The sequence below is a fragment of the Scomber scombrus genome, chromosome 18, assembly GCF_963691925.1.
Source record: "Scomber scombrus chromosome 18, fScoSco1.1, whole genome shotgun sequence".
Classification (NCBI taxonomy): domain Eukaryota; kingdom Metazoa; phylum Chordata; class Actinopteri; order Scombriformes; family Scombridae; genus Scomber; species Scomber scombrus.
Genome location: NC_084987.1, coordinates 27,637,227 through 27,651,528, shown reverse-complemented (window position 1 = coordinate 27,651,528; position 14,302 = coordinate 27,637,227). Strand labels below are relative to the sequence as shown.

General features: G+C 40.1%; 1 protein-coding gene across 1 annotated transcript in view; it reads left to right on the top strand.

The window, feature by feature from the left end:
* Nucleotides 1–3,341: 3,341 nt before the first annotated feature.
* septin12 (septin 12) overlaps nt 3,342–14,302 on the top strand; it is a 61,903-nt gene continuing 50,942 nt past the window's right edge. Inside the window, exon 1 of the mRNA XM_062438538.1 lies at nt 3,342–3,672. The gene's annotated coding sequence lies outside the window, so the exon portion shown is untranslated. The remainder of the gene's footprint in view (nt 3,673–14,302) is intronic.

Here is a 14,302-nt window from a genome sequence, read left to right as displayed (position 1 = left end):
GTGTGTGTGTGTGTGTGTGTGTGTGTGTGTGTGTGTGTGTGTGTGTGTGTGTGTGTGTGTGTGTCACTGAGAGGTCATTGGTCTGGTCATACAGCATATAGAGACTGTCTTTGAGTCTTAATGACATGTGAGGAGCCCTGTAATTACAGCCTCTCTTTTTAAGCTGAGTAGTATGGATGCATACATTCACTCTCGCCTCATCTTAACCAGTGTGAATTCCCTTCTGTTCGGTGTGTGTTTTGCAGTGCTTCAAAGGAAATTTGTGCCGTATTAGGTTTTATTTTTGTAGTTCTGACCTTTGATTCTCTCTGTTAGATAATATACTAAACAAACTTAATTCTGAATGCTAAAATGATGTCCAACAGAGCAAGAAAGAAGATAATATTGCTGTAAACCAGCTTAGCCAACTGTGATGAATTAGTATCAGAAAGATATTTAGGTGCAAATGTCAGAAAAATGTTACAGGTAGCAGCTGTGTAGCTGCTCATGTAACACACCCACCCAATCCTTTTCATTGTGTGTCACGTTGCACTGGTTGGTTTTTGTAACACAAAACCCCACCAAAACTCCATCTCTGACCTCAATCCATCCTTTGTGTTTGCAGCACGAAGGAATTGTGTGTGTGTGTGTGTGTGTGTGTGTGTGTGTGTGTGTGTGTGTGTGTGTGTGTGTGTGTGTGTGTGTGTGTGTGTGTGTGTGTGTGTAGCAGAGGAAGGGGACACATTTCTCATACAGAGGCAAGAGGCCAATATCATTCAGGGCCCAGAAACCGAGAGAGAGGTAGATTAAATATAATCTTGTGAGCAGAGACACGTACTGTATGGGTCAGTGACAAATAAGGTTGGCAAGATGAGAAATTCAAAAAATGGTATTATAATAGTTTTAAAATCAGGTTTATTAATATGTACATTTTGTATTTTTGTCATTTGAAATGACATTTGTACCATATTTTACCAAAAGTAAGACTGAATGCTCCTGAAAATGTCAAATGGTGTAACCACAAAAGAATGATACATATTCAATATTTTATCCACCTACAGTGTATTTAAGTGCATTTATAAAAAAACAAATACTTAGTCAAAACCGATTTTGTCGCATTGCAAAAGTTGATTATATTTATCCCACATTTAAGTTCATGTTTATTTTCCTGTATATAATCAGGTTTTTATGAAAAAAACTGGTTACACCTGTTTGACACTGGGTTGCATCAATGGATATAACCAGTAAAACCAGTAATAATAAACATCTGATACACTCTGACTATGTTCCTTCTACAGTCAACACATTGTTTATTGAAGAAATGGATCACATCATCATGGTTCACTTGACTTGACATGATTCCCCAAATTATATTTCATATTTAGAACAATTGTATTCCATGAACCTCTCCTTAACATGAAAGAGTGATAATGTAAGATCATGCCAAACTAGTTGATTGACTGTTTTATTAAGAATTTGGGGTTTTTTAAGCAAGTGTAATTTTTTGGTTCAAGTGTTGATGGTTACACCACTGGGACATTTTTTTTACCGTAATCCTCTAATATATTCTCTCAAAATTGATTAAAAGAAAAGAATGTGTGCAACATATTCATCCATTTATTTTCAAATTTTAACGCCTTTAAATTTGACTAAACTACAGGGACACAAAAAAGTAGCGTCACATCATTGACCCATATATAATGTAGAGTATCCTGAAAATACTCAATTTACATACAGATGAGTCTGGAACGTACCACTAAAACATATACAGTATTACACTTTAATCAATTTCAAGTGATACATTTTGGTTGATGTGAAACATCTATGTTTGTCTGGCTTTTTAGGTATTTCTCTATTAAGCGCCTGGAGTCATATTTTTAATGTTTCTTGTTGTAATTATGACTTGATGTTAATGTGAAGATTGACATACACATGGATCAACAGTATGTATGTGGGGACACTGTCTCCTAAAAGCCAGTCCACCTTTTACAAGTATGTCTGGAGCATTTTAGATATCCATAATTTGTCCATCTGACAGATCAGATGTGCTCTATTTCAACAAGTCCACACTTATATGACATACATCATGATGCAGTTCGAATTTATTTTATTATGAACTCATATATTCTTTCTTCCTACCCGCAGCACTGAAGAGGTCCTTCGACATTGAAGATGTGGACGACATACCTTCCTTCTCCTCAGCTTCCCCTGTCTCCTCCCCAGTTTGCCCTTCTCCCTCCCATTTCTTCCTCAACCACAACAAAACCAGTGAGGGGCGAGGAGGAGGTGGCCAGTCCCCTTCATTGGCCTTCAACAACAACAACAACAGCCTCGGCACTGCAGCGTACCACTCTCGCATCAGCCGGAGTTCCAATCCAAGCCCAGTGCTCAAGTCCCGCACGGTGGTCAACAGTCTTTCTTTCAATCGAGGAACCATTAACAAGCCAGTCATCCACAACAATGGCTCCTCGATCAACAGAGCTGCATCCTTCCAAGGCAGGTTGAACCCAAATGGTTACTCCATGTTTTCTGGGCCAGGCAGTGACAACGATAGCCTTCACAGCTCCACGTCAAGCTTGGAGTACTCTGGAGGGGGTTCACTCCATCTAAACAAGCTGGCATATCCCAGCCCTCCACCGCAGGGTGATTACCACCAAACCCAGCCCCAGCTCGCACAACATCACCTAGAAGGAGGTACCAACTTGGAAAGCAACCACAATCTGAAGAAGTTCTCCTCCCATGGGAGCGTTTTCCATTCTGAGTTGGGACATGGGCCAGAGAGGATGCTGGTGGCTCCAGAGCCTCACGGGATTAATCATGGCTCCATGCCCAGCCTAGACCTCCAAATTCGTGATGGAGGAGGAGGAATGATGGGTATGCAAAGAGGCGGAGGCAGGATGTCTCCAGGGTTGAGGTATACCAATGCTAATGCCAACTGGAATGGTCGTCTTCATAATGCCCTTGGAGAGGAGGGCTACTGTGGCTCCAACAAGCAGCAAGGGCACCAGGTCCTCCAGGCTCCCCAGCCCAAGGCCAAAGAGACTCCACGTCTCAACAAGTTTCCCTTGGACCTGGACAGCTTGGTGAGCACTGTCTCGACCACTTCCCCCACCAAGGTTCATGGAGGATCCTTGAGCCCTAACGGCCCCAAGCCTCCTCCAAGAAGCATAGGAAGCCTTCAGCACTACACCAACTCACCATCCACCTCAGCCAGTCCATCAGCCTCCCTTAGTAGCTTGGACAGTTCTTCTGACACCCCACCACTCTCTCTCCATCATCCCTTTATGCCTTTCACCCCATGTTCTCCAAGTCCCTCACATGGCTCTATCCCCGTCCCAGAGGTGAGATGTTCACCAGTGCCCCATTCACCAGCCCAGACCCCCCAGCTGGACATCATTTCAAGACCCCAGGTTGTTCAAGTGGTCCCCAGCCCTCCCAACAGCTCTTGCAGCCCCTCCAGCCCCAGAGTCATTAGGTCTTCGGAGGATGGCGCAGTCAATGTCAGAGATAGTGTAGGTTCCATCTTACAGAGAATCGCCTCTTTCTCCCGGCCTGTCACCACTGATACAACCCCAGCAGCTGTTACCCAGACCCCTAAAATCCAAAGTAATGGTGGGTTGTCTTCTGCATTTGAGGGTCCTGCTGAAACCATACCTGTGCCCACATGGAAACAGGGGAAGAAGAAAAAGGAAGGTAAGACAAGATGCTTTTTGGAAAGTGCTTAAAAAGAAAAAAAAAAGTGTTGTTATTTTAATGCCATAAATGATTGCAAGTGCTTTATTCTGTGTCTATGCCTCATGGGACAATCCGAAGCCAAAGAGCAGGAGGAATTTAGCTGCGTGGTAAATAATTTATGACAGTGGAATAAGATTAGATATATAATATCTGTGTGAATGTGGCTTCATTCACCTTTCTTTTTGTGTGTCTTTGGTATGTAGTCTGTATTTGCATGTTGTCAACCACCATTTTTGCCTTGCAACATCTGTCCTTTTTTTTTACAATGTCACACAAAGACTATACGTACCATATTTTCTTCAAAGTAAAGACGCCAGTATATTCCATCCAAACTGCTGGTTCGATGGTCATAGTGAAACCCTCTCCCCCTACACCTTACTGACATCTGAACTTGAGTATGCTCCAGCCACCAGTTTCTCTAACAATGTCTGTAAGCACTTTTTGTGCATTGATTTGTATGAGTGAGTATCCTGGACAGACTGGCCATTGGCCAGACTGGCGTGGGTGTTTTTTTCTTTTTTTTCCCAGGGCGGTTAGCAGTCGCATCTAACACAGATAAGACCCACTTTGAGGTTAAACCGTGGGAAGACACTCTTGAGTAAACTCATAGAGGCTTATTTCGGTTAATCAAGACCGGTGGTGAGCCTGAGTCTGTTGGGAAAAAGGAGGTTCTGTTATTCTTCTGGCTTCAGAGACCTAGGTGCCAGTTTATACATTGTGTACACATGGCAAAACACCTTGTACGTTTTTGCTTGTTAATTCTCACATTACCACCGCTGATTATTATTAACCCAATATTTAACTATTATGGCATCTTGTCTTTAAGATGACCGACTTTTAATTTTGCCCCACAGACAACACATATTATGAAGTTGTTCTTTTCTAGCTTAACCTGGTCCTAAGATCATTGCTGTGTGTATACACATGCACATTCAGACTCAGGAAAGTAATGTTGTGGCACAAAAGAAAGATCATTACATGTCCTTGTTTTCAAAATAATTAAATCCAACTAAAACAATAAGTAGTTTCTTTTATTAATAGTATACTAAAATGATGTAAGTAATGGTTCCAAAATAATGTTGGGTTAGTTTAATGTGTGTTTGTAATGGTATTGTATTTATCCAGAATATTACTTTTTTAAATGTTACAGTATGAAAGTAGCCACCGTGTCAGCCCCTCATAGGTGTAGTTATTGCAAAAAACTCTTTACTCTTGAATTTAGACAAACACTTAAGGCAGATTGAGTCCATTGAAGATAAAAATTTATTTATGTCACAACATCTTCAGGTACATAGTAAATACAAATTAAATGGTTTAAAAGTGTTTAAAGCAACTTTTACCCCTGTAATTTTTGATTTAACTCCTATTTTGTATTTATTAGAATAACATTCTGCTCTTGTTGTGTTAGAAGCTGACAATCATCACTGTGATGATGTCTTTTACAGTAATTACACAAATGTATTAAATGTATTATGTTGCTACGTAACTGATATTAAATGCTGCGTTGCAAATATCCATCTGTCTGCACATGCAGCTGTTGGAAGCGTTGCTGGTGGAAAGTCTGACAGACCATTGACATGGTTGAGGAAGCAAAACATGGAAAACACATATCATGAAACACTGATACACTTGTAACACAATCCTAGGGTCCATTGTATGTGTGTGTGTGTGAGAGAGAGAGTGGGAGCGCAAAGGTCTGTTTCACATAGAATGACAGGGAGTTTCCTTCTGTTTTCATGTCAGTGTAGGAAGACAAGTCAAGGGTAGCAGATGAGCTGACTTGCCACACCCGTAGTAATGGTTTCCTGTTGTATTGAGCCTAATCACACACACACGCACAGTAATACACAAAGGCATCAAAATGCAGACTGAGAGGTGTCTGCATAGAGTGATGTCAAAAAAAACATGATATTAGCACACGCAATCAAGAAGCAATAAGAAGTTACTGATTGATCTTAAGGATTTAAAGCTGTATTAAGTAATATGCAGTAGTGTTTGGGTTCAGGAGCATTTTATCCAATCTGAATCATCATTTATGTTAATCTTCCAATATTTGCTACTGGAGTTATACTGTACTGTAATTAACTATCATTCTCTGTTAATATCCGTAATTAGCTGTTGATATCTTGGAAGACAGAAACTCTAGTTTTAGGTTTTAGTGGCATGTGTAATATTGATTTAAGGCCCTAAATTAGAACTATAAAGGTGATCAGGTGGTCATATGTAATGAACTAAAGTTTGAACTGGAATGAACATGACACTTTTAGTTTGACTAGAGAAGGATAGGATACTCTGTAGCAAAGCCATGTTGTGATTTTAACATAACATTCTTGTTATGTGCAGCTTCAGTCGGTGCTTTGGCAACACTTTTTATCAGTGCACACGTGAACGTTGCTGCTGTCATCTCTGTTCACATTGTAAATAACAGGCTAATGTGTGGTAATGGGTGTTCACAGTGAAATGATTGTTTTGCTCTACCCAGTGCTTTACTCAGATGGTTTGTTTCCCATAAAAAGCATGAAAAGAGGCCCCGGGGCCTTTTCCTCTACTCCCTTCCTCTGCTCTTAGAGAAACACACAGAGGAAAAGAGAAGTCAGATGTTAAAAGAAAGAATCATGGAGTTTTAAAGTCAAGTGTTTTTAAAATAGAACATACAGATTTTTATTTTATCAGCCAGTAATTCAATTGTAAGAATCCAGCCTCTAACTTAATGTTGTCAACACTGTATGTCATCATGTACTGAATAAAGATCAGTATTGTTCTCTCTGTTGCCCTCACCCCATCTACTATTCCCTGTTCATATCTCTTTCATCTCCTCCCTGGGAAAGCATTCTTATCTCTTCTTCCATTTTTTCCACATCTCTTTGCTTCATTGGTTTTGCATACCTATATATCTTCCCCTCTCACGTCATGCTGCGTCCCGTATGTCAACTAAACACTTGTACAATAAGCATGACCGTCATGATAAATGCTGTTTGTAGTGTCCAAACACCACCAACATTATCAAGAACAATTTCCTACGGTCCTGCTTCTCTGCTCTTTCACTCTTTCTTTGTTTTCCAACCTCCTCTCTCTTTAACTGTCCTGCCCAGGCTTGTCTGGACTCCCCCCTCCCATCCCCTCTCTCTTTCTGATTCAAGCTTTAATGACAGTGATTTAGGGAATAAATTCCTCCACAGCAGATGTCTAAACCACCATCCGATTCTATTCTCCTCACTTTTAGGACTTTTGCAGGATGTTGAAGAGTTAAAGTGTTGGTATTGTGGAAAACAAGATAAATGATCTTTGGGGTGGATTAGGGTGATGGTGGGCCCTCCTGTGCTGTGAAATGACTTAAGTCTATGTCCTCCGTCTTTTGAATTTATTTGAAATTTTGAAAATCATGACTCAAACTAGAATACAAAGCTGTCATAGGCAGTCACCCTTGCATGTTCCGGATCATTTTTGACTAGTTCTTCTTGTTGCTAAAGATCTTTATGACTCTGGCTAGATGTTTGGACTTGTTGTCATGCTGCAGAAGAAATGTGGGACCAATCAGACGCCTCGCTGATGGTGTTGTATTATGGATAAGAACCTAAACAGTGACTAAAACTTTTGCACAGAAGGCGATCCTTATAACTTCTGATGATGATGATGATGATGATGATGATGATGATGATGATGATCATAGTATCAAAAGGAATGCAGTGATTATACATCTATGGCAACAGGTACTGCTAGCTAATGAGAAATACTAGGTGAAAAAAGTAGCTTGGGTTTAGCCCTCAGCATATATCTTGAGATCAAAAGTTTAGCAGCAGATGGAGTTTGCACTGTCATTTGATAAGTTGTCGTATATTCTACTGGAACCCTGGAAGTTATTGGAAGTCTTTGGTGTCAGACATGGACCATCTTTCTCCAACCATCGAGGCTCCTTGGTGGTATAATACTACTACTTATAATGATGATGATAATAATACTAATAATACTAATACTACTACTAAGAATAATAATAATAATTTATTTTATCTGCAGAGCGCTTTACAGGAGCAGGGTCAATTAAACAGAAAAACTAAACAAATCAAATCAAACGTTAAAAGCACATTTAAATAGGTGAGTCTTGAGAAGTGATTTGAATGTGATGAGGTCATTGCAGTCACGTATAGGTGCAGCAGGTCAGTGAGGTAGGACGGGGGCGAGGTTGTGGAGGGATTTGAAGGTGAGGAGGATGCGTTGAGGGATGGGGAGCCAGCGGAGGTTCTGGAGGATGGGGCTGATGTGGTTTTAGATGTACTGGAGTTTATTGAGAGCATTGCAGGTGGAACCGAAGATAATACTGTTACAGTAGTCTAGGCTGGAAGTGACAAAGGCATGAATAAGGGTTTTGGCACCTGAAGAAGAGAGAGATACATACATTACTGATGTATAGTGTGTTTTACAGCTGTTGCGTGTGATGTCATAATGATGCCACTCCAGTCCTCTTTTCAGCTGTCTTTAGGGTGTTTGAGCAGAGATCTTGAGGTCTTAAATAGCTTCATCGCATTCAAATAGCATCATCGAAACAGTAAGCAACCAAACCACTCACAGCATCCTTTGAGAAGAGGTCAAAGGTCATCAAACACTTGTTGTTTGTACTCTTCTTCTCCCCCTCTTCTACAAGCTTCTTAGACTTACTACTTATAGATATATACATTTTTTCATATGTACGGTGTGGCTCTATGATAGGAAACAGTGTTTGTGATGTACAGTATTGTTTGCTCGTCTTTGAGGTCAGGAGAGTAGAAACGTGTGCTCCAACACATACAAATAATGAAGAAAAACAGCCAATCAGGTCTTTTCATGTGAGAACCTCCTCTCTGCTGTTTGTTGCTGTTTCTCTTGTCCTTCCCACCAGCTCAGATTAGATCCCCGTTTCCTGTCCAGTTGTTTGGTGCAGGCCCCTGAAATGTGTTTCCTGTGCCAGATAAGATTAGCTCGCCCTGGGTGTTTAGGTTGACTTGTCATATGAGCACACACACACCCACACATCAGGATGCACAAGTGATGAAGACACTGATGACTGGTAAATGGAAGGGGTGACAGGCAAAGTTGAAAGACTTTCGGTGATTAACTTTAACCTTAAACAAGGTGAGGGTCAGTCACAATGACCTCACTTTGTAGAACTTCTCTCACGAGAGCTCACACACACACACACATCAGCTGTTTGAATGCTCTTTAAAGGCAACTTCAATTTTAAATACAGGGAGAGAAAGAAAGGAAAAATTCAAGATGAATCACTCAGTGGATCAAAGGTTTGAGACTGCAAGGTGGATGTGACATGAGAAGCAGTAAAGAAGTAAAGGTTAGACAACTCAGTGAATGAGTGCAAAGTAAATCAAAGCACTACAAATCAGATGGTGGATTAGAGGCTTAAAAAGAGCAGAACTTCTTCACAACTATCGTGTGATGAGTCACAAAGGTCAGTGTGTGTGTGTGTGTGTGTGTGTGTCTGCACATCTGTCACTATAGATGGGGCTGTGAATATCACAGCCCAAGTATGGGTTTAGTTTGTACTAAAGGAAAATGGAGTCATGTGACAAACAATGCTTTGTGTTAGAAGTTCAAGGACAGGTAGTGTGACCACCAGAGGGCAAGCTCAGCTGCAGACTGTAATGACAAGGGACGTGACGACAAGCTTGCGTATGTTTAGCTGCATTTGTTCATATCACATAAATATCTGTATTGTCATTTACACCAGAGGCAGGTACAGCCTAAATCATCTAAACTGCCCCATTGTCTTTGTTCAGTTGTTTTCTCCTGCCAGCCATACTATTATAAATAAATATGAGTAATAAAAGAATTGAGCTCCACTGCAGCATTTAAACCATGTATGTACATTTATCAAATTAAAAAAGCTTTAAAGTTTAAAGTCAGTATAAACCTAATCTAAACAAAAGCCATGTAGCTGTCAATGATTAAAAAATGAATAGAGTTAAAAAGTATGGTGGTGGGTCAGCTGATATCACATTATTCTCTATGTAGAAAGTAGAGGTAGATGAGGCCCAGATGAGAAAGATTATTGACATGATCTCTAAGCAGGTGTTGGACATTTATTCATGATGCACATGGAAACCATTATGACTGGAAGGAGTGAGTATTGCGTATTTCTTGCAGTGTGTGTGTAATGTCTTATTAGTCTGAGAGGCTGAGATATGAGTTTGAGGCAAATGGTCCAAACAATCTCTCCATATTCAGTTACAGCTCTTGATTGTTAGAAGGCTGATGAATGATAAGGTCCGAGGCATTCAAGACCCTATAGTTCAGTTTTCCAAAAGCAATAATTAAGAGTACTATACACAATCTGCATGTTATACATTAAGCACCTCACTGGCAACATAATATAAATATTGCAAGCTTGAGATAGGTGTAAATGGCCATCATGGGAGATTGTACAGCTGTTCATGACATCATGTCCTCTCTAACCAGCTGTGCATGTTCCTGAGGTAAACAAACTGTCCAGCAGTTTGTAATGAAAATAGATATTGTATAGTGTATAGAGGAGGGGAAGAGAAAGGAGAGTGACACAGAGCAGTGGAGGACAGTCAGCAGTGAGGATATCCTCCTCCCTCACCTTCCTCTTCCTTTCTGTTTGGTAAACTGATGAGGGATCTTTTGTTTTTCACATATTTGCTGTGTTGCTGTTTGCTCGCCAAACAGCAGGTTAAAGGCTGGTTAGTACATGTCCCAGTGGTAGGTTCAACCTTTTGTAGAGAATGTTTTAGTCTTAAGGGTCAGAAAACACAGACCTCATCATGGATGTGTGTCTCTCTCACTCATTGCAGCCATGTGTGAAGGAAGGATGTCTTTTTGTTTGGAGGCTTGTGCAGACTGGTCACTGCATGTGGATCTGCATCAGGCGCCTGCAGTTAGGTTTGGCTCAGATTTGCTTCCAATCTGTTCAGTTGTCTTAACATGGCTGCCCTTTGGCTTGTCCAACTGAAAGCAGGAGTTATGGAAACAGTCCTGTGTGCTTATCTAGGTGTGGGCTGAGGCCAAGCATGGCTCATAAGATATTTCCTAAATTTGACTTCAGTGTTGTGTTTGCTACATTTTGCCTCCATGCAACAGGAGTTACATCATACAGTATTATTAAAAATAAATAGCTTAAGGCAGGGGTGGAGTGGGTGTCACGCAGGTGTTAAACAAAGCAGTGAACCACTCAATAGGTCAAAGGTTGCAGCTAATTTAGCACACCATTATAGTTTGTCACTGCCACCTCAATAAGCTATACCTCTATGTTCCATGTCTCAGCCTCCTGCATTATTTCATAATCTGCTATCTGACTGGTTTATGGTGTCAGATCATTTTAACTTTCATCAGTTTAATGGATGTATGACGGCTAAGATGGACAACTAACGATAAAATGAACATTCGATCAGGCCCTTTTCAAATGTCACAACTGAATGATGTCCATTTATTTAGCATTTAATTCAACTGATTTTTTTTGGCCATTTTGGGGCAGCAGAAACAAGTAGTGAACACAACATTGACACATCATCAGCTTTTAAGTTGATATGTTGAACTTGTTCACAAACAGTTGCTTATTTCCACATCCAGCAGTTACTGATCAACATTATCAATCATTTGGAGTCATGTTTCTATGGACCTGCTTAATGGAAGTCCAGTATTCACTCTCTTTTAGCTCTGTTTTTGCTCTCCACTAACTCCTGAGGGCTCTTTAGCAGCTAAATGCTCCACTATGTCTAAAGCTAACTGTGTCTGTTTGCTGCTTGGTGCTGAGCAGGTAGTGTGCAGTGGCTTTTTACAGCTTTTCCTCTGGACACAACTACCTGCTGGAGCTGAAAATGATGCTATGAAGCTCTGTGAAGCTGAGAGGAGCTGCAGAGTCATTGATAATTCTCTGTAGGTTCATCACTACGAGCCACGACCAACACATTTCATATGTTTTTGAACAAAATATAAATGAGCTGAAATTAAAATAATCAAAATAATTGTGTAAAGAAGTAAGAATGAAAATAACATTTTATAATGATGGGCCGGAATTTTTACATTTACTGGATCGTTGCCCAATTAAATGGTTTTATAATATATATATATGTATATGTATGTGCTAATTACTGTTGATTGATATGCAAGAATTCACTAAATAAGAATAAATCATAAATAAATCACAAACAAAACAATCAAAACATTTGTAACTATTAAAAATCACTTTGCTTTAAGAATAACTTTTTTACTCATACGTTGGTTATTTAGCATACTTCTCAGTGTGTTTCTGAGCTTTGATACAGTAGATGCATGTCCAGACCAAAATCAGTGTGGAAAATGTGAAAAAAGTGAGTATTCCTTAAAGGCAGATCATCTCAGTCATGAATGTGCGTCTGTGCATGTTTCACATATGTCACATCACTAACTCTTCATCCTCTGTCTGACCTTTTTTCATGCCCACCCCACCCTATACTACATAGCTGCCGTAATTCCTAACGATTATCTCTTCTCCAATGAGATTCACACGAGGACATTCCCATGATGTGCATCGGCAGGTCCTCAAAATGTGGGCTTTAGCCCCAGGGAGCCAGTATTCACTTCTAATCCCTCTAATCTAAGACAGACAGAGGGATAAAGAGAAAGTTGATGAGAAATCAGAGCAGAAAGAAGAAAGATAAACAGAGCATTTGACAAAAGAGGAATGAGTTAGTGAAAGGATGAAAGGAATTATTGGAAAAGAGAGTTATTCATTTATTTCCTCTTGAGCCACAGGGGAAGTAATGTTCTGTCAGAAGTTGGCGAGAATACTTGGCCCCGTCATGATGGTGTTCACCCCTTCATACAGTGTGTGTGTGATTTAATATGGAGTGGAAAACCTGATGATTTATAATCCTCTCTAGTGTGATCCTATCAGTGACAGCCACTGCACGGGCTGCAGGGAACCTCAACAACCTGTCCTGCTGTAACTAATTGCTTTTATAACATCATAAATTATATCTTAAATCCTTTTCACTCCTGCTGTTCAAGTTCAGAGCAGTTGTACTGGATGCAGAAGGCTGCTGATTGAAAGTGCAAATTATATTTACAGTAGGTTTTTGTTTTGTTTTTTTTTAATTAAGGACCTTACCTATAAGGACGGGTTCACAATGTTCCAAGTGGGTCTTAAACCAGCAGTCAGGTGTCCATATGAACAGTAAAGAGGTTTTCCTCTCTGTAATCATTCCTCCTGTTCATACTGAATATTAAAAGATCTCCTTCAAATGTGCTTTCAATGGAAGTGATGGAGGACAAAATCCACAGTGTGTCCACACAGTCATTTCAAAGTAGATGTGAAGCTTATATGAGTCTTCATCAGTGTGAGTTAGTCATATCAAGTGATATCTGACACATTTACAGTCTTTTTAGCATCAAATTCCCTCTTAGTGTTTCCCTGTTGAGCTGTGGTGGAAGTATAGTAACAAAAAGACTTTGGTACTAAAAACACTGTAACGTTGAAACATAGAAGATGAAGATTTGACTCATTTGGACGCTGAAGCTTCATATTAGCTTCACATCAATTTACAGACAGACTTGAACAATGGTGAACCTGTCCTTTACCCTTTGACCCTTTGATTTAATAATGTTTTCATTAAAATGCATTGAACATTTAAAAACATTCACACATCCACTCTACAGACACACCTGTAAAATGTGGCAGTATGTTGCCATAGACGGTGCAACAGCAGCATCATTTTTGCACCATTTGTTCTTTCTTTGTGTAAGATCCTAATCTTCCCAGGGGTGTAGGGTTTGACATTGTGTATCATTGTGTATTTTCACGTGGAGGCAGATTCTAAACTTTTCTAATTGAAATAACAAATCTCGACAGAGGTGCATGCTGAGTGCTTTCTGTGATCCGAATTATCAAACATTTGGAGGTTCTCCAGCTGGTGTGTGTGTGTGTGTGTGTGTGTGTGTGTGTGTGTGTGTGTGTGTGTGTGTGTGTGTGTGTGTGTGTGTGTGTGTGTGTGTGTGTGTGTGTGTGCGTATAGTTTTCTTTTGGGCCCAGGGCCACACAGTACTGTACTTAACTTGACATCAACAGGAAACTGTAAATCTTCAAGTACCACTCTGAGCAAAGCTTTAGAGCCTGACTCATCTTTAATAGACACTCTGACTGTGGAGGTGAGTATGTTCATATTTGTCTGTGTGTGTTTGTGTGTGTGTGTGTGTGGTTGGGACACTTGTTTGTGAGAAAACCTCTTTGGTTTAATAATGGTTCTCTCTGAGTTCAAACTGTATGGAGACATTTAAAGGACAAACTGGCTCCGCTCTGACATCCTTCAGTTAGGAAACATGGACCGGCCACTCCACAGACTTTAGACTTCAAAGCAGGTTTACCCATCATAGTTAGTAATGATCAGCTTGTGAAAAAAGTTTTATCATGTCCTCTGTGGCTGTTTGAGACAAAAAGCCTGTGTTGTCATAGTGATGCCTCAGGTTTTTGGACTTTTAGTTTACACATTGATAACAGAGATGGAGAGTTACATTATATGCAGGAGCCAGTATCTTTGGAGCTCAACCCATATTATAGTGATGATATTTTGACCTCGATCAGATTTTTAAATTCTTTCCATGTTAA